This window comes from Cryptomeria japonica, chromosome 1 (genome assembly GCF_030272615.1).
Source record: "Cryptomeria japonica chromosome 1, Sugi_1.0, whole genome shotgun sequence".
NCBI lineage: Eukaryota > Viridiplantae > Streptophyta > Pinopsida > Cupressales > Cupressaceae > Cryptomeria > Cryptomeria japonica.
The window spans coordinates 144,473,910-144,499,460 of NC_081405.1; the positions used below are offsets into that span (position 1 = coordinate 144,473,910).

General features: G+C 39.6%; 1 protein-coding gene across 2 annotated transcripts in view; it reads left to right on the forward strand.

The window, feature by feature from the left end:
• Positions 1-25,551, forward strand: part of LOC131027474 (kinesin-like protein KIN-7N) — a 95,575-nt gene that overhangs the window by 4,149 nt on the left and 65,875 nt on the right. The gene's annotated exons all lie outside the window — the stretch shown is intronic.

Sequence of the window (25,551 nt, forward strand, 5' to 3'; positions counted from 1 at the left end):
TATGTATGTTCGATAAGAAATTTACAACACTTAGGCAATTCTATAAAAGCCTATGATGTATTAAATGGAAATTTGAAGGTTTAAATCAATAAGATTCTATTATTAAATTGTGAAAGGTTTGTTTAATGAACTATTAACTTGATGATAAGGATTTATTAATTAATTATTTATTAAGTAAAGTCTTTTTTGGTTTCCATTTAAATATAGATGTTTTAAGGATACAATAAAACACATGGTAATCAAGGATCATCCACCATTTTCCACCAGTTACTTTAGAATGTATAGCATGCGTTGCAGATAAGTTATCTTGAAATTTGTGTAAAATGTGGCTAGTGTTATAACAAATTTGTAAGGGCTTCAATAAAGCCCCATTTAGTTTGAAGAATCACCTAATAAGATGCTATGTTACACGATGTTTTGAGAGTATTCTCAAAACATAGCATCTTTCTTTAACATCAATGTAGCTAAACAAATGATAAAACACAATCACACATCAACACATGAGAACACTAGATATTCGTGGAAGCCTAGAAGGGAAAAAACCACGTTCAGAATAGCTGCTTGGATCTACTGCCCAAATCTAGCCTCACAAAGATAATCAAGAACTTACAATATTTTGTAGGCACCAAACCATAGGGATTGCAACCTCAATGGAGACACCAATCCCCAAATATATTTGTACACACCAACCTACAAGAGACACCAATCCCCAAATGTATTTGCAGTCACCAACCTACTGGAGACACTGATCCCCTAATCCAAGAGCTGGGCACCAACTTAAATAATGAGGCAGCAACCTCAGTTACAAACAAGATACACAAATGATATATTATGTGGACCTTCACAACTCTCTCTTCAACATCAATCTGATCTTATCTATATTAGAATACCCTCACTGTATGTATAGGACTTGCATCATGATTCACAAACTTCAATATATCTAATTTTATTCCTCATTGAGCAGTCAACTTGCACAACTTTTGTCACCTCTGCCAATTGCAACGCATTGGAATGATCCTGGATCAACAACATATATGCATTACAATATCAATTACATTCACAAGTCAACCCAGAACATAATTACAACATTCACAAGTCAGCCACAAACAAAGTCCTTAAGTGAACGTGTAATAGGCTTGGTCATAAAGCCCACACGTTACTCTAGGAGTGGGTTCACACTACCCAACACGAACTCTACTAGTCTTAAATAACCTTCACATGCTTCCTCAGCTGGCGCATGCTACCCTACTCTAGTGCATCCATCAAGATCATCAACACACTCGGCCAACTAGCATAGTGAACACTTTGTCACTTCTAACTTTCTTTCTGTTGAAGCTCAACCTTTGAAACTCTGGAATTTGAAACATATTAGGCAACTTCAGTTCCAAACCGTAGGCCATAGCTCTTAGTTATGATAGAATGCATAGCCAAACACCATGATAGTGCAGCTAGGTGCACAGTTTGTCTGTGAGCAACAAACTTCAAAAACATATTGTAGGCACTTCTGAACCTCCATAATCAACTGAAACTGCTACTTGATGAGATAAATGACATTCAACATGAAAGATATCCAAAATGGTTCAACACTGTCATTTTGAATCTCAAATGCTTTGATATGATATGTCAGTAATTAATGCTTCAGTACTCTTCCAGATACCTTGACATCAATGACAACATTGACAACACCTTTGACATCAATGACAACACTGTTTCCATCAATCTCCTCTGTTCTCATTGATGGCAAACCAAAAAATGCTCCCCCTATGGCTGATACTCTTCTTTGTTAATAAACCTGTATAAATTAATATCTAATGGTAAATATTAATATTAAAATTAAAATTCAAAAGAATAAAAATAAAATTAAAATGAAAATATAAAAGAATATAGTATAATTAAAATTTAATAAATGGTTAAAAGGCATGAAATGATAAGTTGTGACTCTCCCAAATATGAGGTATAAAAGGGAGAAGAGAACTCATTTGAAGGGGGGGATAATTTGGGAATTAGAAGTGCAGATCTGATTTAAATAAGAAGTGCAGGTCTGATTGTGAAAGGTTTTGCCCCTTTCAAAGGACAAAAATAATGAAGAGTTGCACTCTTTCAAAGGGTGCTAATGGTGAAAGGGTTTGTCTTTTGCCAAAGGGCACATGTGATGAGGAGGTGTGACCTCCCCCTCAAATTGAGAGATATAAAGGAAAGGAATCAAAAGCAATTAGAGACATCACCATCGATCAGATTAAATCAGAACTGTTATTAAGTTACAGGCAGTAACATCTTTGTTCTTGGTGGTATGCGTGGGGATGTGCTTAATATGTATGCTTAATATATGAAGCCCTGATAAGGTTCTTATGCAGAATTTAGTAATATTATTAATATAGACTGCAAGATATCTATATTTGCACCCTCAGGAGAAAATTGTCTTGGACACAAGATGTCACAATTTTCTCTAAGAAACCCCCATTTGGACCAACAACAGGAAGAAATGAATGAACTGATTGATGCTAATTATGAGGAACAGATTTACTAAGAGACTTTCTCCATGAGACCCCCGTGAGATGACAACAAGGGCAGCGATCTTGCATAAAATATATTAATATCCTATTAATATGTTAACTAATGTCTAACTGGTTTACCATTGATTAGTGTGCCCAAATTGATATATTAACCTATCACCAATTAAGTGTGATTTCACCAAGGGGCCCAGTGGTTATGAAAGGATGGGATACACAAGATATAGAGATGTCTTTTGAGAGGAGGGTTATAACTTTATGAACAATCAAACACGACTCTTCACCAGTGAAGGAGAAGATACTTATACAACAATTTTATCACTCCAAGGAGGCATTGCATCAGACTTGGTATTTCATAAACACTCAGCAGTTCAACTTAATATTGCAGTTTGCTATGAGTCTTCTGTGCATAACATGGTAAATGCTGTATCAATATACATATATCTCTGCATACTATCGATTACAATGCACTGCTGTTATAATTGATTATATATTGTATTTGACTAATGATTTTTCTGCAGTTTATTTGTTATATGTGGAATGTCTGAATAATATTGGAACCTTCATATGTTCTGAATGTTCTCAGTCATGGTAAGAGAAGAGAGGGATCTCAAATAGGGGGAATGGTGTTGGGGTCACCGCTAAGCACGCCACCTCATATGCATGGGAGGGTCCACATGAGGCCAAAGGGGGGCGCAAGTGCTTTGCCGTTGGGCTTAGGAGGGTTAGACTTAGGGCACAGGGTAAATCCTTATCCTCTCTACCATGGTGATGGATGTAATCATGTAAGTGGGAGAAGGTGGCTTGATGGAAGGGGAATGGTTGTAAAGACACCCTATCAAGTTACCCATCCTAGCTTGCTATGATTGGGGTTCTTGTAGTTAGTTAAGTAACCTTGTAATCAATTGGTTTTCCCTTTAAAGGAGATAAAGGTACTCTCCCTTTGACCCTCCCTTATTGGCCAAGAGTTGTAATCTAGGGCAAACTAGGGCATTTTACAAAAGGGGACATTACAACTTGATGATAAGGATTTATTAATTAATTATTTATTAAGTAAAGGTTTTTTGGGTTTCCATTTAAATATAGATGTTTCAAGGATACAATAGAACTTTGCTATATATATTTTTATGAATTTTTTTTGTACAAACAAACCTATGGTAATCGAGGATCATCCACCATTTTCCACTAGTTACTTTAGAATGTATAGCATTCATTGCATATAAGTCATCGTGAAATTTGTGTAAAATTTGACTGGTGTTTATAACAAATTTGTAAGGGCTTCAATAAAACCCCATTTAGTTTGAAGAATCACCTAATAAGATGCTATGTTACACCATGTTTTTGGTACGAGGATGACAAGGGTGGAGGGTGTTAAACACAGATATATTGAGAAGGGGGGGGGTGAATTAGTATATGCCAAATCTCAACTTAAAAACTAATTTATCATTAGGACCATTATCGGATCTTTCTTTAACATCAATGTAGCTAAACAAATGATAAGCACAATCACACAACATGAGAACACCAAATATTTGTGGAAGCCTAGAAGGGAAAAAACCATGTTGAGAGTAACTGCTTGGATCTACTGCCCAAATATAGCCTCACAAAGATAATCAAGAACTTACAATATTTTGTAGGCACCTATCTATAAAGATTGCAACCTTAATGGAGACACCAATTCCCAATTATATTTGTACACACCAACCTACAAGAGATACCAATCCCCAAATAAATTTGTAGTCACCAACCTACAAGAGCCACCAATCTTTTAGTCCAAAAGCTGGGTACTGTTGTGACGTTTTCACACATCGCCTAATTGCAAATGGAGACCGCCACTTTTTTTTGCTCTCTAGGATAGTGGTAGAGTCTTTTGCTATTAGCCTTTTGTTTGAAGAAGTGCACTTTCTCAAGTGGCTAGGCGGTGATAGGGTTATTTTTCCCTCCTTAGGTTGGAATGCGGTCAGATTACTCTCATGGCTTAGGAGATAAATGATTTGGATGATCCCTCTCTTTGATCATCATCTTTGAAGTGGCAGAAATCTAAGATGAAATGTCAATTTGAGCATAGTAGCTATGGATTCTTGAAGGCATTAGGTTGGATGAGAAAATTGGCTAAGTGTTAGGTCATTTCCTTTGACCCCCTGAATCCACGAACTAGCTGGATCATTTCCTTTGCTCTTAAAGATGTCCAATCAGCATGAGATATGGTCAAAATCTGAAGGAAGGAAGTGTTTTTTGAGGTATCTTGATAGTAGAAGATATGACAATTGGTTCTATTGATCAAAACCTTGGATGGCAAAAGGTGAAAGGAGATGTCAATGGTGTCAATCTGAGCATGGTAGGCAAGGAGGTTTGAAGTGAAAATTCGACTAAGTATAGGGTACTTCCTTTGCCCTCCCAAAAGTTTGAAAAACTTCCTTTGACCCCTCAAAACCCCGAAAATTTCCTTTGCCCTTTAGGAACCTGTAAAGCGGAAAATAATCGAACCCTAGTCGTCCTCCCCTCCCCAACTCCGAGGAGAGAGAAGGGAGAGTCCCTAGGGTTGATGGTTTTCACTTGGGAGACTTTACATTCAAAAGAGGGGTTGAAACCCACAAGATCCAATCCCACACAATGCAAGATTGGATGCTAAATGAGTTTCAAGGGTTAAGACAGCAAGGCTACCCCCTTTTGTAAAGAATGTTGATAGAAGAATTAAGCTAGGAATGCATAGAAAGTGAGAAAGATTCGCTTATAAACTGAGTTAGGGATATGATATGAAGCTGCGGACCTGGAATTAGTAGTAAAATGTCGGGACGGTGCTGTTCTGCAAGTTTGAGCAAAAGTTGACGGGACGATGGCGCCCGGCGTGCACACGGTCCTCCGAAAAATCCGCGAAACGAAGGGGGATCTGTTCGTCTCTGCACAAGGATTCCAGATCTTCAATTTCAGCCGCGTACCTGCAACCTATACACAGAAAAGTGAAGACGATTGGGGGGTTAGGGATTAGGGGTTTGCCTTTAGGTCAAACCCCGGTTTTGGAATTAACCAAGAAATGAGAAATGCTGTAAATGTAAATGTCTGTAATGTAAAACAAGTACTAATACCTTGTTGTAAGGATGTTTGTATCCTTATATGCGAAGGTATAGATGTTGTTGTTTGTTGTATGTTGTATGTTGTAGCATGTAATGTGTTGTAAGTGATCTCCTCTTCAATGGTTGAATCCTTGTCTTGAATGCAACACTTAGCCTTGAATGGAGACTTAGAATGATCAATTGCTTGAAGGAATGCTTGAATGCTTGAATGCTTGAATGTTTGAATATCGTTTTCACCTTTTTTCCTCCTCCTCAAATGAGAGAGGAAAAATAGTTTATATACTTGCCAATTAGGGTTAAAAGACTGATTTTCCCGACCTTAGGCCGACCAGGAAAGATAATTTTCCAATTTGCAAACAAAAAGGCCCGAAGTCCCATAGGAGACCGGGCCCAAAATAGGGCTAGGGACCAGGGCGCTGGGCGCCCTGGTCCTGAAGGACCAGGGCGCTGGGCGCTCTGGTCCCACCTCCCGGGACAGCAGGGTGCAAGGAGGATCAGGCAGGGTGCTGGAAAAATGCAGTTTTTGGTGTCGTGAGCAAGTTTCGGGGTCTCCATTCAGGTTCAGTATTGCGTCGCCATCGTGAAGACCCAAATGCAGTCGAAATTGCAAGTGTCGCAATTTTAGGACGCTACAGAACCATGAAATCCTTCCTTTGCTAGCGCTGCCTTTGACTCCTCCAAGCTCCGATCTGGCCTAGCCTTTGACTCCTCCAAGCTCCGATCTGGCCTAGAATGTATTTCTTTTGACCTCCTAGAGGTCTGATCTGGACACAAGGGTTGATTGAAGGCTAGTTGAAGGTGATGCTTTGATGTTCTTGTAGTAATGGGAAGAGCTTAAGCAAATGAAGTGAATGCCTTTAACATTTATTTGCCTTGTCATGGCCGCAACCTCTCCTCTGCTCATAAGCATGAATGATTAGCATACTGTTTGGGCTTGAGATCGAAGTAAGGAAAGATTTTGATGAGGGCAAGGTTGAGGTAGCAATTCAAGTTGACTTCCTTTGCCTCCTAAGAAGTCCGAATTTCTTCCTTTGCTCTCCAAGAAGTTCGAATTTCTTCATTTGCCTCCTAAGAAGTCCAAATTTTTTCCTGTGCTTTCTAAGAAGTTCGAATTTCTTCCTTTGGCTCCTAAGAAGTCTGAATTTCTTCCTTTGCCATGCTAAAAGCCTGACCTTTCACTTCTAGCAAGTGGATTGTCAAAGTAAAATCAGACCCGAGAAAGCAAAGTCTAAGACTGACTATGACAAATCAGATATAAGGACATAAATTAGAACATTGTTAGAAGGATATATAAGGTTAGAAAACTTGGGAATGCATATACCATAAGTGTTTCGTGTTAGCGTGCTTGTTGCAATTAATCAACTGGCTACATCAACATGAGGGATGGAGGCAAATCCAACATGCATATGACACGAAAGTCTACATCAAAAACGTGGAAAGAAAACTTCATTATTCAAAGGAAACATCAAGGAAAGGCATTATAAGGCAAGAGTGGAGGTCATCAACATTAAGGATAAGATCATGCTCAAGGAATGAAGGTCAACATCACGAAGGATCAACATAGAGGAGTTTAAAGGGATGAAGAATGAAGCACAATATTCACAAAAGCGAGCATAAAAATGCATGTAAAAGAGAAAATTTCACAATAATTTCCTTCGGAAATCCAAGAATCATTGCTAGTATAGCTAGATGGAAGCTCCAAGGCAAAGTGATCAAGACAAGAAGATAGTTTTAGAAGAGTTAATCAAACTTAGAAAACAATGTAATTTGACCAAGCTTTGTGATGTTGAGTATCAAGTCTACCAAGTGGCATCCTTGTCATCACTAACCAATCAAAGGGTTCTACATGAGCATGTCCAGATGCAATGTACCTGACTCATCCATGGAGGCACAAACTTCGAGATACCTAACCTCATATTCTATTGGTTCACATTCAAGATTGAACCTAAATATAATTTTCTCACTGGCCAAAAGGAGTTTGTTGTAACAAACCCTAATTAGGGATTTCATCTTGTAATCTCGGCCATTGATTGTGAATCAATCTGAGCCACCCATTGTAAAGAGCTATCTATAAAAGGCGCAAACCTTCTCATTTGTAGAGGTTAATAGTAGGTAATAGTTAATAGATCAGTAAGCACGTTAATAGTTCTGTAATTGTAGATAGCAGCTAGAGTAGAATAGGAAGAGAAGGCATAAATTGTTGTCAAAGTTGTAAATAGACTTCCTTTTCATTGAAGTTCTGATGAAACGTGTTGTTTCTTCTACAATTGCATGGTTTCTTGTTGGATCTTCATATTAGATAATGATAATTAGATGACTGAAAGAACTTTGTGCATGATCAATGGTGAAATTCATATATCCATACTACCAGCAGTTTGCTGATTGTAGACTTGCCTTGTGTAGTCAACTGGATCTATTTAGCCAAACTTCACTTCAATTGCTACTTCTTCATTGATATGCATCGTCTTGATGGTGTCTATGTTCGTGGTGGTGATTTGAACATCATATGCTTACCTTAGGAGATCGCACTAGCTTTGTGGAGATGTTGCTCGTTTGTCAAAGCTTAACTTAGTTGGAGTTTCACCAAAGATTGTCCATCATTCCTACATTCTTAAGATTAGATTAGACTCCTTGAACCTTATGCTTTTTGTCATTTTATTTTCCAAGCAAGTAGTTAGAATCTAAGTTCCAACAACATCCAAACGTTCAACATTCAATTAGTCAACGTAAGTCCCCTTGGATTACCAACAATCACATCAACCATTGAGCTTATCCACGAGTCAAGACATGACAGTAGAAACCTTGGAGTTGTCTCATTTGATTGCGAAGCATAGCATTTGAGAGACTTTATTCAAGAGAGGATAAGATACCTTGGTATTTTATTCTGTGTTTGAAGTGCTAAAAAAACACATCAATAGGTTCTTACATCCATTCACATCCACACTACTGAGATACATATCATGAAAATGCATAACAAAAGATCCAAACATTACTTCCACCTGAAATAAGTCTTTTTCAGCCTCATTCACTGATCTAAAGGATCCAAAATGTAGTAGTAAAGTGATCATACAACAACAAAATCCATTCCATGGCACTTTGGTCTCCACAAGGTAAAACAACTTATTTTGCTCGAAGATGTTGTACTCCTTGAAAATTTGAAATCATTCATTGGCATGTAGTTGAATTTTTTCACAATTCCACATAAAATGTTGGTGGCAAGATCATGGTCAACAAAATCTATCATTTTGGAAATACATTGACCTTAGTGGATGGTAAAGAGATACTGAGAAGCAAACATTTTGAAAAAGTCATCTACCAATATAATTTGAAATGCCTATCTCTGTGGCCCCAAACTCCCATAGTGCTTGTTGTGACGTTTTCACACATCTCCCCATTGCAAATGGGGACCCCCCACTTTTTGCTTGTTAGCGTAGGTGTTTTTGCTTAGTTTGCATAGCTTGGCAATAGTTTTTTCTCCTAGCTCTTAAGGAATGTGATGTCTTGTCAGTCCAGAATGAGTGTTGAACAACCCCTGAAATGACTTAGAGTGCAATACCTTGTCCTTGGAATTGGATAGATCTAGTCAAGAAATTCACTAAGTCTAAGGTCAAGAATGGGTAAGTTGAGTCAAGAATTCCGAGTCTGAGATAGGAACTAAATGTATAATCCACCGCTTAGATTAGAAGATTTCTTGTTTTGAGATTAGAAATGTGCAATTGTTCCAAGGAATGAAAATGGAAGTTTTCCAAATTCAAGTCCAAGGGTGTGATCAAGTCAGCAATTCAAATTTCAAGCCCGGAATCCATGAATAAGCATCAAGACTAAGAAAGGAAGGTGGAAATTCACAATGTTGACAAAGTTGTTCAATGTTGTCGAAAGTGCAAAATGTTGTCAAAATTGTCGAATAAAGATGTCATTGTCGTTGAGGAAAGTTGTCAGGAAAATGAAAAAAGGAAAATGCTAAGTATGGAAAATGAAAGAAGGAAAATGCTAAGTATGGAAAATGAGGGAAAATTTCCAAGGAATGTGATACTTAGGTCGAATTTTCCGACCTTGACAGGAGGGAAAAATTAAGGAAAATTCCTAAGTTGAAAAGATAAAATTCAAGAAAAAAATAAAGCAAATTCCAAGGGAAATCATGGATTATGAAAGAGAATTCCACTTCCAAGTCGTAGAATACAAGTGTTTTCCTTTCTATTGAATAGAAATGTTCACAATTGCCTTTCCAAGTCTAATTTCCACTCAAACATTTCCTTTCCAAGTCTAATTTCCGCTCAACAATTTCCTTTCCATGGTGGATTTCCATTCCAAGGCAAAATTTCCACTCATACATTAATTTGCGCTCACTTATTTTCCACACAAGGGTAAAAATTGCGCTCAACTTTTCTTGCCATAGGTATGGAAATGTGGAAATTTTTCTTTCCATGGTGAATTTCTACCCAAAATTTCTTCCCTAGTGTGAATTTCCTCTCAAGGAGGTGGAGGAATTAGTTAAGTCTGGATTGGAAGAGAGTGGAATTTCACTAGGTAAGTGCATTTCGCCTCCCCTTAAGTGAGAAATTTCCTTTAGGCATCTAATTTCCACTCTCACACTTTCCACTCATAGAAGAAAATCCGTTCAAGGAATAGTAGGTCGACCAAGGTTTAGAAGGTAGAGGGTGGAATTCCTCTCCTAAGCCTAATTCTGCTCCCTTCATTGCTTGATAGAGGGAGAACTCCATTCTAGATAAATTGCCTCTTCCTTTCTAAATTCCGCTCAAGAGAGATGCTTGCAAACAAGATGTCAAGTTGGTCTCCCTCAAGGATGAGCTACAATTGCAAAATATCAAGTCAGCCTTGAGTGGGTAAAAGAAAAAAACAATTTAAATTATATCTAGACCAACCTTATTAGGAGTATAGGTGGCGCCTACATATGGGGGTCAGAGAATTCCATTTCAACATCAATTCATTCAAATCATTCACAATCAATTGCAAACAGACCTGGAGTGCAAATTGGGCAGACATAAAATAAATCAAGAGCAGTATTACAGGCAGACCTGGAGTAGCGAACTTTCAAGCTGACTATTAATCAGGTTTCAAGGCAAATTCAGACTGCAAGGCGAATCAGAAGCAGAAATCCTAAACCAGAGCAGAGAATTAATTTAAAATGCAAGAGTGAAATATGTTTTGAGGCTGAGCGCTCACCCCTTATTTATACCATTCAAATTCATTTCAAACAAAGACAGCCGACCTGAATTAAAGAAAGAAATTCTATATTTTGAAGGTGAAATGTACAAAATGAAGCTGGCCGACCTTGAGAGGGAGATTTCAAAGGGATTTAAATTCAAAATTTTGGAAGGAAAAATAATGCAACCTCTCATAGCTGACCCCTTTGAATGAGATTGTGAAGAATGGTAACCTGAAACCATTATCAGAATGGTATGATAATTTTGATGAGAATGGGAAAAGAACTTTAGAGGAAGCAACTGTAGAGTATCCGAATTTATATAGTAAGGCTCTAATTGAACTAATGTCATACCCAAGAGCTTGTATGAAATTTTGGACGCTAGGAGACAAATGGCAAATAAAGAAGACGAGAACTTGAAAGAATATATATTAGTTAATCAATGTTCAGTAATTTCTAAGGAAGAGATAGAAAGATTGCTCAAGTTAGCAAAGAATGAGTTCAGGAGTAAGTACAGAGTGAATAAGATCATGTTCGGAAAAATAGACGAGGTTGCAAAGGAAGCTGAGAAAATTTTGACAAAAGTTTTGTTAGATAACCAGTATGAAGTTAATCCTGTAAAAGGACAAGAAGAATCTCATCTGGGAGAGCAAAACATGATATCATAGGTTAATCCGGAAGCCGAGCAGACAATGGATGATACTTCTGTCCTGGAAGTCCAGACTGTTGAGCAAGTAGAGGTTAATGTTGTGGGTGAAGTGCATGCAGGGAAAGCAAATGAAAGGTCATTAGAAATCATTTTTACATCAAATGCAACTCAATTCAAGTGTGAATTAAGCAGAAATAAGGCAACTTCAGAGCAGAATTACAATCAGACCTGGAGAAAGCCATTCAAATCAGAACATAAGGTGATTTTTTCCAAAATTCAATGGTGAATTGCAGCCAGAGTGAGGTGATTCTCCATCAGATATCAGACTTTGAAAAGCACATTTTCAAATCAGACCAAAGGAAAGGGGCGAATATTCCAAGCAATTGACAAGTGAAACATTCTGATTTGAACAAATATTTCATCAGCAAAGTGATCACTGCCAGACCTCATCCTTTATTTTCCAAGTAGAAAAGTGCATTTCCAGAATCTTTATGCAATTTCCAGATTTGAAAATGTTTTGAGGGGTATGATTTTTGGAATATTATTTTCATTTGTAGTGTTTTGATTCAAAATTTGTTTGCTTTTCACGTTTAGTGCAAAGAGAAAAGCATGAGGATTCACAATGATGGCAAACAAATGAAGCAAAGACAAGTTGAAGACATGACAACAAGAAGATCAAGCATCAAGTCATGTGGGGAGTAATGCATTGGATGAAAGATAATAGGAAGTTAAGGACTTCACAACAATGCAAAGGAGGAAAACTACATCGAAAGACACTACAATATGGATGTGGAAAACATTTCAAGAAAGATTCCAAGACATGGAGAAGGATAAATGAACGCAAAGGATCCCACAACACAAGTTAGGAACTACACCAAGGAAATCAATGTCAAGAAAATAAAAGAGAGGAAATTCAAGATTTCAAGGATGAGGATGACAATGCAGAAAGAAGGCATCACAAGAAGGAAAATTCCTGAACATGAAGATGGAATAGTGAAATGTGATCAAGGAGGAAAGATAGTTTCAAAAGAGTTAATCTTAGTTGGGAACTTGATCAAGATGATGCAGTTTGGGAATATGAAAAATCACAATCAGTCAAGCAAGATGATGATGTTGAGTATCAAGAGATATTTGTGTTGAGGTGTTGCTCGATCATCATCAACCAATTCGGTGATGCCAAGTCAGCATGTCTTGATACATTGAATCTGACCCATCAAAGGAGGAGCAAGGGACATGTGGCACTACATCAAATACTATGCAATGTACCTAACCTCATTTCTTATTGGCCCTTCACCTAAAAGGATGTGTATTCAAAGTAATGTAATTTTCTCATTTGTCAAAGAGGAGTTAGTTGTAACTAACCCTAATTAGGGTTTTATTGTTCAAATCTTGGCTATTGATTTAGAGTCAATCCCGACCCTTGAATTGTTATTTAAACTCTATAAAAGGTTTTGCCTCTAAATTTGTAAGGGTTAAGAAGAGTAAATTAGAAAATAGGAGTAATAATAGGCAAGTAGAGTAGAAGAAGGAAGCTAGAGATTGTTGGCAAGACTTGTTAAAATTAATGCATAAGTTTCATTGAAGATATGGTGGATCTTTGTGTTGTGTTTCTACATTTTGCATGGTTTCTTGTTACTTCTCAAAGTTAATTGTAGGCATTGATTATGGTGGATACATGTGAAGATATTTGATTAATTCCTTGGTTCATACCATTAATGATTTGTTGATTGCAAGTTGCTGTGCATGGTTAGTTTGAACCTCATAATTGGTAATAGTTCGATTGTTAATGTTTCATTTGGATTGCGCCAGTAGGGTATTTGAATGAATGTTTGCAATATGAAAATATTTCAGTACCTTAGAAGATTGCACTCTTTCTATGGCGTTGTGAGCTATCTTTGGTCAAGTAGAAAGTAGTTCCATAAGGAATTTGTCTATCTATAGCATTGTCCATTATCATCATTGTCCTTAGATCTTAGATTAGATTTCCTATCTCTTTATCCCTTTTGATATATCTTTGTTTTAGGAGTTAAGTTAGTTTCCAAGTTCTAGCAAAGCGTAAGTCTCGTTGTGATACCAACATATCACATCATTTCAATTGAGACTATCCAATTGCATTGTCAAGACCCGACTAAAGAAACCTTGGAGTTGCGTTATTTGATCACATTATTTAGCATATGAGGTTTCCTTGTTCATGAGAGGATAGAATACTTAGTGTAGCGTCGTAAATTGTACGCACTTGCTAGGGTGGTACAATTTCACACCTAGTTTAGCACCCGCCTTGGCGCATTTTGTATTTTGAATTGCATTTCCCCTTTAGCACTTAATTAATTAAATTAATTAGGTCTAAGGTCCTATTTTATCATTTCCTACATCATAAAGTTGGGCCCTTTCATTAAAGTGTGCCCTTTTCATTTTATTCCTCCAATACATCATTTAATCAAAAACCCTAATTAGGTCCTATTTTGAACTTGGGGGCTTGATTTCGGGGGTCAAAACATCTCGAAATCACCTGTAACTTCGGGATTCTCTCTAAAATCATCATATCCGACAGTCCTGAAAATTTGGTGAAAAGTTGTCGGGACCATGGCGCCCGGAGTGCAACATGGTCCCGGACATTTTTCCCGAAATTTTAGGAGCGCGATCCAATCATAAAATAAAGCTTAACCCCAAGAAATTGGCAGGAGATTCAATCTCTAAGTCGGCCTAAAGTTGAAATTACGACCTAGGGTTTCATATATAAGAGCTCTCTTTCTTCATTTGAAAGGATCCGATTTTTGGCTTTCAGGGGGACCTTCTATGCAGCGAAAGAGCAGATCTTTGAAGACTTCAACAACATTCAACATCCTTCTATCAAGCATTTATCAATTTCATTCATCCATTTAGGGCTTGGAAGACATTGAAGAACAATAGGAGATTACCGACTGGAGATTGGCTTGTACTCCTCCCTTGAGGGTTGGGTATGATTTCATGTTGTTTTCATGTCTTTGCATAAGCTTCAATATATCCTTTATTCATGCTTTAGATCACTTTGCATCTTGATTTAGAGCATTTACATTATCATTTACAAGCAATTAGGGTTTACTTTCTAGGTTGCTCTAGTTTGCTTTCTTGCATTTTAGGACCTTGCACACACACTAGGTTTGCACACACAATATATTTTACAATACAACTTGGCTATTCGTGGAGGTGGAAATCACCGAAGCGGGGGTTTGACTAAGGCAAAACCCTATATAGCCGCCCAAACACCTTTTCAGATATAAGTGCAGGTTTCGGGACTCGGACGACGCCGCAGGTTGCAGATCCGGGAGAAGCAGACTGAGACCGACCTTCCCACCAAATTTCAGAGCAAAAGACCAGGACAAGGGCGTGGGGCGCCCTGGTCCTGCCAGGGACAGGGGCGCTGGGCGCCCTGGTCCTCCTGACAGACAGCATTTTCAGCATTTTTGACAGCTTTTTCCAAAGTGCAAAACAACAGTTTTCGGAGCAGTTTCAGGGGCAGAATCAGGACAGTGGCGCCCGTGCCCCCGTCCCGAACATTTTCAGTCATATTTTAACACCGGGTACGCATTTACATTCTTGTCTTGTCATTGTGTTTACAGCTTTCCATCATTTAAGTTCAATTCTGTAATCTTGTTATTAGTTCATACTTGCACTTTGGGGTTAGGGATTGAACTTGCATCATTTTATCTTTCAATTACAACAAAGGAATAGAAATCCTAATAGGTAGCCCGTGGCTCTCTCTTCCACAAAAAGAAGTAGCCAATTGTGTGATACCTCTAGGCTCTTTCGTATTCCACAAATGTGTGATTGAAAGTGAGATTAGGACATGTTTGCTTAGTGTCACTTTTTCCCCCACACACTTAGTATTTTATTGTGTGTTTGAGGTGTCATAAAAAACACATCAACAATACCTAACCCAATAGATTCTCCATTCAATGTAATTCATTACATGGCTATCATAAATTTCTTTTTAAAGAAATACTTACAAAAAAATACTGATTTTAAACTTCTTTTCATACCTGTTGTGCATTGCACACACTCCTGGTCGTCGACAGGGTCCCCCTTTGTTGCCTGCCTCTTTGAGGTCCCGATTACGAGTTTTTGCGAGTATGTAGAGTTAGGTGCAGTATAGAGCGAGCTGATCCAAGTATGCCATCAAAATTAAAGAAAGGCTTTTGTACTTGGTTTCACAATGTTGAGGGTTTTGATCCTAGGAGGAGTTGGAGATTTCGGGTTGGAAATTTGAAATGGAATAGCATTCTTGTCCCTTATAGGAACAATTTTCCGTTTTAAAGATAAAATGACAAAGGGAAATGCATCAGTGTTCAAGAGACAAACTAAGCGATTTTGTTTAAGTTGGAAGAAAGAAAGCAAAGTTCGCACATTTCTTATAGAATATCCGAGTTTACCACGAGGCAAAGGGGGCGTTAAAATCAAACTTGCCCCCTTTCCATGTTTTGCAAGAGAAAAACACAAAGTCAAAAGGAAATTTGCTCATTTACCCCTAAAATCCTGAGTTTCATTTCCATTAAAGGAGGGGCATTTAAAACAAGGAATGTTCGCTCATTTTGAGTTGAAAGGCCGAGTTTTATTTTAAGGCGTTAGGCGTTTAAAGAACCAAAGTCGACACTTTTTGTTTTGGTGAAAAATGAAAAAGAAGGAAAAGGTTCGCGCATTTGGGTGAAAAGTGCCGAGTTTCATTTCAATTGAAGGAGGGGCGGTTAAATAAAGTTAAATTCAGCGTTTTCTACCTTTTTTATTTAAGTCCCAAGCTAAACCAACAAAATTGCACATTTCATCTAAAAGTGCCAAGTTTCACTAAGGTGACTTTGGTGTTTAAAAAGCCAAAAGTTTGGTGATTTAACCGAACTTACAAGTTAACAAGCAAAAACAAAATCGCGCATTTCAAATGAAATGGACGAATAAGCAAAGTTGGCCCTTTATCAAATTTGGCGATTAAATGCAAAGTTCGGCATTTTTGAGAGAAGTGAAGCAAGGAAAAAGTCACACATTTTATTAAAAATGCCGAGTCTACAACTTAAAGGCGAGAACATAAGTTGACGATTTTCATTTACAAGAAGGGATAAAGAACAAAATTCGCCATTTCAAACCCGAGTTTTGGTTGAGCCAAGGGTGTAACAAAAGTTTGGCGTTATATATCCATTTGCAAGACGAGAAAAAAATCACCCATTGCATCCAAAATAGCCGAATTCCTTATTAAAGTAGAAGGGCAATAAAAGGGTTTGATGGTGCGATTGATAAAGCTGTGAAAGGCTTCTAAAAGTCGTGAGTTTCATTAAAGAAAAGAGGCGTTAGGGCAAACTAGGTTTGATGACTTTGCAAGAAAGGAAAATCACTTTAAAGTGTCGAATGTTCAAACAAAGGAATCACTCAAACAAAAAATTGCAGATTCATTCCAAAACATGAGTTTCATCTAGCAAGAGGGGGCGTTCAAAGTAATATTCGATTTTCTTTTATTAGATAGGAAATCACTTTAAAGGGTTGAGTTTCATCCAAAATCAAGATTTTGGCATAGATTTGAGGATTCGAATTTGTTAAAATCACCTTTAAAGGCTGAGGCTGTGTGCACTCATCATTCAAGTGTTTCAAAGAGGAAGCCAAAGCTCTCAAAACGCCAAGTTTCAAAGCATTTGCAGCTAGCCAAACTTTCAGTTATTGCCAGGTATGTTTGGAAAGCTTTAAAATTTTCATTTGGTGAATATTCATGTTTTGAATAGGCGTGGGTTTGTATGCAAAATAAATTATGTAAACTTCAAAACTTAACCCAAGCAATCATCATCCACCAAATTTGGCCCCCAACCTGAAAATTTAAACAGAGACAAACTTTGAAGATTTTGGCTTTAAACAGAAAAACACTAAACCATCTTTCCAGGCACCCTTTGAAATGCTTAGTTTACCCTTCACTATTTGGCAAAGCAAAATGAGTTCAAATTCAAAACACATTTAAATTGAGAACTGTCACATTTCACAAAGCAAACCAGCTTGATGGGGGGCATTGTTTCCAAAGTGCACACTCAAAATCATCAACCAATCCCCCCAAAATTCAAAAAAATGCACTCAATTTCTATCCCCAGTGCCTCAAAATTCAAATTTGTTAGGCAGTATACTGTAGTAATATTTTCAAATTCTGGTTACCATGCTGTTGTAATGCTATTATCCCAATGATTTCAATGCTTACGCCATCTTCTGGCATTGCTAACCTTATTTTTACCTCAAGCCTGCCTCGTAATTTGTGTCCGGGTGTGCAGGATAGATGCCTCGCCAAGTGGCAGAATCTTCCAAGGCACGTGACGCACTAGGGACATCGTAGGCATCCAAAGGTGACATTCCCTGCAAGCTAGAAAAGATGAAATATCTGTATTAGGGGGTGATATGAGATTCAAAGGTCTAGAGTAATTGGGAAAATGTTGTGGATACCGACTTCGGCCATGTGGACCTCCAAAATTTCAGGGATAGGGTATATGCTCCAAATGCATATGGGAAGCCAAAGCGAATGGCGGAGAGTGGCATTGCATATGCTGCAAGTTTCCCGCAGGCCATTCAAAATTCTGAGCTCGTGGTAGAGGCCGCAAAGCACTATCAGCTAGAGAGCCGGGTCATAGTCGCAAATGGAATGATGATTGCCGACTTCACTCTGGAGGCCATTGGAGAGGCCTTCCACATCCCACTTCTTGAGGATGCAATTGCAGTGACTATGGATGAAGCCCAAGCGGCCTATGCTATTGATCCCAATAAGTGCAGGGGGAAAGTAAATGAGGAATGGTTTATAGTAAAGAGACCCCCGACCACCAGGATCCCCAAGAAGACCTATCGTAGTGACTTCATTGAGGAATACGGGGATATGATCACACTGCTCAGCCGAGTCATGGGATTCCCCCTCTCCAACCTGTTGACGTGTCTAAAGTCGCATTGCTGCAAACTCCATACGGCCAACGCAGAATAGAATAAATTTGCTGAGTATCCTATCCTCTCTTGAGATAAGGAAAACCCTAATGCTATTTTCTACGTTTGATCAAAGGGGATAACCTCAAGGCTTCGTTTGTCAGGTCTTGACTGCGGGATTGCTCAGTGGTTTGATGTGTTTTTGCTGGAAACACAAGGGGGATTTACGGTGAAATAGGCAATTGCTGGATGAATTCCCCGAAACTTTAATGGTCTTGCTTATCAAATGGTTTAAGTCGGGTCGATACTGTTTTCAGCAGGACTGCAGATTCTCTTGGTAAAAAAAAGGGGAAAAGGAGGGATAGAGAGAGAGAGAGAGAGCTACAGAAAATATAAATTTTAACTAAGATAGCAGATTTAGTAAACAGACAGACACCTCCAAATGACTAAATTAAGCATTACCAGCCATTTAAGCACAATACTTGCATCAATCTAGTGCGATCTTCAAGGGAAAATTGAATTTTCATGCTATTAAATACAACACCAGAACTTTGACATTCATTCAGTGAGCATTTAATAACCGAACTAAGCATATGAAAGGTTCAGATTAACCATACAGAAGGAAAGACAATCAACCATTCCCTAATGGTATGAACAGCGAGGATTCTATCAGATGTTTACTTAGAAAATGCTATATAAAAGAAATAAACATAACTGAAAATTTTAAATTAATGAAGAAGGAGACCATGCACTCACAGGGAAACTTGAAAAAGTCTTAACTTTGCATTAAATCCTGTAAATTTCGCCAGAGCTTCAACAACAATCCAAAAATTTCTTACAAAATGAGGGAAAACCAGTCCCTTAAATAGGCTTCAAAAATGGATGAATGGCCAAGATCTAATCTAAACTAAAGGCCTAGATTCATCCATACAACATGGCTGCCCATACCCATAAATGGGAGGCAAATATCAACAACTACCCCAAAAGGAGTAATAACTACCCCAAAAGGTAATTAGAACTTATCCAAAAATAATCCAAAAAGGTGCATACACATAAAGTTTTACATTTAGTTGACTTGGAAGTCAAACATGACCCTTTGTCCAAAAAGTGCACTTTTCAAAATTAAAAAGGAAAAACACTTTAGGAGAGCACTTTTTCTTTTTCAGCTTCACACCCCTTTTCCAGGAATTCATCCTCGCCGTGCAAATATTCTCGCCAAAGGTCCCGACCTGCTGTACGTTCTTCACGAACATATTCCTGGAACTTGAGGCACAATTGGAATAGCAAACTGAATGGAGGCATAGGAGGATGGCGGATTTTATACTACATGCCCTCAAGGTATTAGTCTACGTGCTTCAAACCATCCTTCCAGCTCGAACGATTACGCTCGAAACACAACATGTCTGATTGAAACTGACCAGCAAAACCTAGGTCCTTAGCGGAATAGGTGATCCTATCTGTCCCTAGTCTTTCCTCCCAGTCCGGTTGTATCACTTCATCAGACAAGGCATTTTGCCATCCCGAGACCATTGATCGGAGGATCATTTTGCCGAGTTCTTGCATGGTGTTCAGAATTGTCTCGCATGCATCGTGTTCTTTATCAATGATTTCTCTTGTGTCATTCTTCATGGTGATAGTCCAGTACCATTCCTTAAGAGTGCTGATGTTATAAGGATCTAGGATGGTGGATAATGTAGGAATCTGTGCATGGGTCTAGAAGAGAGCTCTCATGAGAGGAAGAGTAGTGCCAGCCACTTCATGCATTCTAAGGGATTCCCTCTTTACCTCTAATAGCCAGACCAGGGTGGTCTCTCGATGGTGAGCCATCTCTTTTACTTCTTCGAGGATTCGTTCTCCCCTCCCTTTGATGCTTTGTATCCATTCTTTGACGGCCCTCGCAGTATCCCGTACTCCTTCAAATTTTGTTGTGGTCCTCTGTGCCAAGGCCGTTAGGGGAATGTGGGATTTAGAAGCATTGTGCAATGGTCTTAGGAGTTGATCGATGTATCCCTCGACCTGCTCGACACGAGCTCGATACATGTCCTTTTCAGTTGTTATCTCTTCAAGTTGCTTGAGCATGTTCTGTACTGAATCCTTGAATTCCTCCTTTTTCTGTTCCTTAGTGGCTCGTCCGATGGGGACAGTTGTGATGCTATAACTTGCTAGTGTGATTTGATCTGCTGGCTTGTCTACAGGCGGGGTGGCGATGTGAAGAGTACGGTTCCTTTGCTCATCTTTGGTCATCCTGGAATATGCCTTGGGCTTTTTCTTCCCCTTGGCTTTAGCTTGATCTATATGTGAGAAGATGTCCTCCAAATCAATGGGTGGCTTTGTGGCGGCCTTACGCTTGGCTCGAGCAATCAACCATTCTTGAGGTACAGTCTGAGCTGATGCTATGGTTAAATTTTCACTCTGTTCTTTGATGTTTTCAGCCATCTCACCACAAATTTGTAGCTGCTCGGTTACGGGGGGAGTGGAGGAGGTGTCAAGCTCTTTGCTTGCAACAGAGTTTTCTCCTACTTCACAGAACAATTGTCTGGTGCCTTCGTGTGATGGTAGTTCTTTAGTCTTTTCGAACTCGCGGGTCTCCTCTGTCTTTTGCTCGCCTTCAACGGTAGAGTCATCTTTGGCAGTGTCATGGAGCAGCAGTTCATGGAGACTCTGTTGGGTGGGTTCATGTACTTTGATCTCCTGAATGGATGGAATCTCTCCTTCCTCAATTTGGTTACCCGGCTCGGCTGATTCAATGACTCTTAGCTCGGCGTGTAGCATGTCGGGTGTGGGAGGATCATCCGCTCCAAATGCATCGATGTCACTTTGGGAAGGAGGAGCAGGTATATAATCCAATTCTACTACATCGTCAGACGAACTGGGGTCCTTTGACGATTAAGTGACCTCTAGCCTCCTAATGGGAATCTTCTCCCTTCTTGTTCTCTTGGATGTCCGAGTTCCTCTGCTGGCTGTAGCCTTCTTCCTTTTCTCAGGCTTTTTAATTTCTTCCCTAGGTGCACTGGAAGTTCCCTCATCTTCAGAGGATTGAGAATCAAGGCTACCCATTAAGTGGTAAGTGAACTGGACTCCTTCATGAATTAGTCGCTCAATCTGCCGATGCAACCATTGGTCTGTATATCTTGCTGGGGCTGCCATGACTGCCTCAAAATCAGTGATTGGGTCTTGCGACCAATCAATGCCTGGTAAAAGATGCCTTACTGCCTCAAATTCCCGGACCTGCAGGCAATTTCCCGAATCTGTGAGTTGATTTGGGACTCGGCGATATTCAAAGAGTCGCATTTGCTGCACACTCAGCCTAGAATATTCACGCCTTCGGACCTCATAGTCATCAGAGCAGTTTTTCCAATAATCTTTAACTGATTCCTTTGCTCTGTAGCACCTGCCATATGCTCTCTTTGCCAGATTGTCGTGATCAAAGCATTTCCTTGGAAAATGCTCTTGTAGGCCAGCTCTGCGAAGGATTCCTTTGCTTGGGTGGGGGTCTTCAGATGGACATCCTGGTTGCCTATAATCTGGGGGAATGCGAATCCAGCTTGCTTGCTATCTCTGAGTAAGATGCCGGCCGGATGTGACTGCCTTGTGACCTCCATAAGAACTATATTGTCGGTTGGGTACCGTGGAAGCCGGAGAGGGGCACCATCAAAGCCAGCTATCCGGATGTAGGAGAACCTCTGGAACTGGATGAACCAGGCTTCGTATCTTTGTACTAGGATAGTAGCTTGCTCTGAGAGCCTTATGTGTAATCCTCCCTGCATTAGCTCGACTAGGCGCATTGTGAAGGCGTCATTGACGCGCTCATATTGACCAACTGCATAAGCCGGGCTGTTCTTTTCTCTTTAAGCTATATCCCGATAATGCAGCTGTGGGTAACAATCATATACCTTCACCTGACTAGGTCCATTCCCAATTTCTCCTTTCATTATTAAACCTGGCAGTAGCTGGTTCTTGGCGAACATGTAGACCAAATAGGAGGTCATAGTGAAGTACTTCTTTGTCTCGAGTTCAATTAGCTGAGTTTAGATGTTGTCGCTTATAATCTGGGCCCAGTCGAACTTGGACTTCCTAGCGAAGATTTGCTCTGTGAAATAAAACATCCATTCCTCAAAGTAGTTGGATTTGGGAAGTCCCATAACCCTGCTGAGCAATGTGACCATGTCCCCATGCTCATTGTGAAAGTCACTTCTTGGGGTCTTTTTCCCAATTTTGACGCTTGGAGGTCTCCTCTCCTTGTACCATTCTTCATTGATCAGTGTTCTACATCTGGTAGGATTCATATTATACGCCGCTTGCGCTTCATCTATAGTCGTGGTTGCGGGATTGTTTGGGAAGGGAATGTCGAATGCGTCGCCAATGGCCTTAGAAGTGAAGTTAGCAAGGACCATGTCCTCAAGGAGCACCAATCTGGAACTTGGCTTGTAATGCCGGGCAACCTCTACTACTAACTCATAGTTTTGTACTGCTGGGGGAAATCCTGCTGCTTGGGCGATGCCACTTTCCATCATCTGCCTAGGCCTGCCGCAGGCATTAGGGGAGAAGACTCGGCTCCTGAAATCTTGGATATCGATATGGCCTAGGTTAGTATTACCGACATTATCCCAGACACTTTGAACTTTTGACTCCCTCAATCCCCCTCTTTGATACTGGTACTTCATCCTTTCGACTCGGCGAGGGATATCTGATTTGGATGCTCGCGATGTCTCGGCTGTAGCAGGCGTCTTTGATGATTCTACCGCTGATTTAGGCATTTATCCTGCACAACCAGATGCGGATTACGAGGTGATAAAAAGAAGCAAAGCGGGTTAGATAAAGAATATGCCAGCATTCAAGGATTAATTAAAAAATTTGGAAACAACATGATATTGCTAGCTAAAAGCTTGATTGATTTAAACCTGAATAGTTATGAAGCTTTTGACTATGGGTTCATACTTAGGCGTTTTCAGGTTCAATTTTCAAAAATGGACAAAGCTTGAGAAATTTTCCTAAGTTTGAAAATGCAATTTCTTGGTTAAATCTTAGGAGTAAATTCTGATTTCAATTGCTTTGCATGACGCCTTACAAACGGAAAGATGCGATTCTCAAGATTTAAGCATTTTAATCAGATTTTTCGCACCCACATCTATCCAATTTGCAAATATTTCAGACAATTGAAAGAGGTAGAGCACACTTACCTGGTGAAAATGGATGGCGGGAATTTGCACGATTTGCCTTGCGAGAATAAATTCCAAATTTGAATGGGAGGGTCTGCAATTTTGAATCTCAATGGTCAACTTTTAATTCAAATTTTCGCGGTTATGGTTTGAAAATCATTTGCAATCTTTTATTTCGAATTTGGATTTGAGACTTAGCGATTTTAATTACCTTGGCGATATGGGCGATTTGCTTCAGCAATTTTACCCTTGGCGTTTTGCAAGTTCGCACAGACCTAAGCCTTCGTCACTTCTCCCACAACGCGACTTCGGCAGAATGGGGAATTTAGCAGACTTTAAACATTTCGCAACTACCCTGGTCGTGCGAAGTTCGGAACTTAGAAGGGTTTTACAAATTCCATTCTTTGCGTTTTCTCTTATGATGCGATTTTTCGGCGCTTTGAGGAGTTTTGCAATCTTTTAAAACATTCGCGTGGTTTCATATTTGCCATTTTCGTACTTCATCCGAACTTCAGTGAATTGGGGCAATTTTCCATTTTTTTAAAACACCTTGCATTTTACCTCCAAATCGCGAATCTTTGGGCCTTCCAGGGAGTTTGCAAACTAAAAAAAAGAAACTTCCAACTTACCCCAAAGCTCTGAATTTCGGCGATTGGGGATACTTTGTTAATCTTTTCAATATTTTCGGACCTTTTGTTAATTTCGGCCCCTTGGGCATTTTTGCCAACTTTTCTAATTTTTGACATTTCACTTAAGGGGTCTGGAATTCGGCCCTTTGGGCAATTTTGCCAACTTTTTAACTTTCTGGCATTTTGGCCTTAAGGTCTGAAATTCGGCCCTTTGGGCAATTTTGCCAACTTTTTAACTTTCTGGCATTTCACTTAAGGGGGGTTTGAAATTCGGCCCTCAGCTGGGCGTTTTGGCAACTTCTTAATTTTCCTTAGCTGGCGAGAATCGCCATTCATACAAATCTCGCAAACTTATAAAAACAAACATCATGTAATCTCTCTCATTGTTTTACGCAAAAACTGGCGACTTTGGGTCCTTATGCGACCTTTGGACGCGCTGTTCTTTTACTTGGCAGAATTCGCCAGTCTCCATCATCACACGCCCATTCAAGGCGTTTTGACAAGCTTGAACAATCTTTTGGAATTCATGCCTGAGGGCTCGACTGACCTAATGGAATCACCGGCTCTTTCGCTCAACATCATCATCTTACGGACTGAACGCGGGCTCGCTCGAAAGGACACGAGAGGCTCTGCACGGAACTCAATAGAGCGAAGACGGAAAGGCTCAAAAGGGAAGGGGGACCTTATCGGCGACAGGGAGTGTGTGCAACGCACAACACAACCTGTTTGAGGAGTGGATGTTTTATTTCACAAAGCGGGTCTTCAATGGGAAGGACAAATTCGACTGGGCTCAGATCATAAGCAACAACATCTACACACAACTGGCCCAGCTCACTGAGAAGAAGTATTTCACAATGTCCTCCTACCTCGTGTACATGTTTGCTAGATACCAGAGACTTCTAGGCTTGATTCACACGGGCGAGATTGGGAATGGGCCAAACCAGGTGAAGGTGTATGATTGTTACCCTCAGCTTCACTACTATAACATAACACAGAGGGAGAAGAACAACATCGCCTATGTAGTAGGCCAGTATGAGCGCATGAATGATGCATTCACCATGCGCATGGTTTGGATGATGCAAAGGGGATTGCATCTAAGATTGTCAAAACAGGCACTGATATGGAGATACAGGACATGTTTTGTTCAATTTTCTCATTTCTCTTACCTCAGGATCTCAAGCTTTGATAGATCTCCTTTCAGACTTCCACACTATCCATCAGACAGGATGATCCTCCTAGAGGTCGCCAAACAAGCGCATCCAGTCGGGCACTTACTTAGAGAAAGGAGGATAGTAGGAGTCACATTCCCAATGACCATAGGGGACAATGATGTATACTTTGAGACTTCTGCACAAGCTGAGCAATCCTTCGAGGAACTCGCATCTTATTGCCTATAGGAGCATCTCCCCAAGAAGTACTTCGACCCCACTGGAATAGGGAAGAAGGCTTATGGTAGGCACTAT